The sequence below is a fragment of the Hetaerina americana genome, unplaced genomic scaffold (genome assembly GCF_022747635.1).
Source record: "Hetaerina americana unplaced genomic scaffold, ioHetAmer1.1.p SCAF_5, whole genome shotgun sequence".
Taxonomy (NCBI): Eukaryota; Metazoa; Arthropoda; class Insecta; order Odonata; family Calopterygidae; genus Hetaerina; species Hetaerina americana.
This window is the reverse complement of record NW_027287095.1, coordinates 85,035,275-85,037,152: the sequence shown is the minus strand read 5'-3', so window position 1 is coordinate 85,037,152 and position 1,878 is coordinate 85,035,275.

Genomic DNA, 1,878 nt, shown 5'->3' with positions numbered 1-1,878 from the left:
AACACAGAATTGGATGGTTCCTTCATTACTTAGCATATAAGCAAAAATATTTCAATACATCAACTCAAACACACATACAATGAATAAAATAATTACAATTGCACTAGGAATGCTCCTTCAGTATCACTTATTTTTTTCGCCATCTCCTCCGATGCTTCAATCACGCAAAAGAAGGAAATTATGATGACAGCATCATACTGCACTCATTCTAGAGGAAAAAAAAACTATATACAGCATATGCATGGAAATGAGCAAACCCTGGAATCATTTATGTCATCAGAATGAAAAACAATTGAGACAAGGGAAGATAATTGAGGTAGTTCCAGTGATGCCAACATATCATGGAGCGAAGAAACATCATTCATAAACCTGAGCAACACTCAGCATAATGATTACAAAAAGTCACTCTGCCTGAAACACTAACGCACTAGTTAAAATAAAACACTAGCACTTTCACCTATTATTAATTCGATAAGACAGCCAATGTACAATACAATGCATGGGTATTGCAGAATGTTGGCGTAAATTTAGGCAAACTTTGGCATTTTTTTCTCCTTTTAGCAAATAGCTCATGACTTACATGATAGTTCACTAAATGCTATATTCTTTCCTGAGAGTTGGCTTGAGGATTTTTCAAAATTTTGATCAAATTTTAAAGAAGGCCCATTTGAGTACAATTACTCAAGCAACTGAAAAAAAATCCTCAAAGTAAAAATGCCTAATTGTTATCATGTTGGTACCTGCAATGTGTAATGTCATATGTTCATGGCACCCCTTACTCCACCACTAGTTGTGTATTTGCATGCATTATCAATCTTCTTACTCTCTCTCACACTTTGTTTTAAATAATTGCTCTTGCAGTTTATGTACACAATATAGAGACTGTTCCCTTATGGTATTTACAAAGAACAAAACTTCCGAGTGCATGATACGATATGTTGAAAAAAATGCAATGCTGCCGCAGCACAAGACCGTTTAAAAACAGGGTTTTACAGAACCAGCAGAGGTAGTTACATTATTCACATGATACCACAGTCACCCTATACTTATGAGCTATGTTTTTTTTACAGTTGTGAAATGACTCCTATTTGTACTTGTCTCTATAGTTATTCTTACTCTGGCAACTTAGTAAGCCTGCTCCATCAAACTGGCTAACGGAAGCTTAAGTTTTTCACACTTTTATGCACTTTAGTATAAATCTGTCTTATAAAACACTTTCATACAAACAACAATCTTTGGCTGAAACACACACAGGCATCAAAATTACAGAGCAAAAAGCAAAACATCATTGTCAGAAGTCACCATGAAAAGTGGGAGTAAAATAGCCTCCGATCCACATTAATTAAGGCTAGAAGATTATTCTGACATGCATTCATTCTTTTTTAAGTGTAACTGCATTTTATACACTTAACTTATTCTTAAATATCTTAAAATAATATTTTCATTAACCTATTCAGATGAGATCTGGAAGTCATTGTACACATCATATACCATTTACTTCAATATACAACTTGGCATCTGAACCGATGGCGCAGATGAGAAGCAAAAAGTACTGGTGGGAGGCAAAGTGTGACGAGCACACTTTGGGGCCAACGGTGCGCAAAATTAAGGCCGCACACCAGGAATGGTCCACATGCCAAATTGCAGGCCAAATTTTAAAATATTGCTCAAAGACGCTCACTTTTCTCACATACTAGTCGCTATGTCGCTGGAATCGATCCTCTTTTCAACAAAATATTTCCTGAAAACCCACTCCGTCCTACACGCTACGATTCAACTCGCCTGGCCCCAAGACGCCCTCCAGCCCTTCAACAGGGAAACGGCAAAGAGTCCTGCAACGCTTTGGTCGAGTGCAACGGATCCATCCCAGCGCCTCGC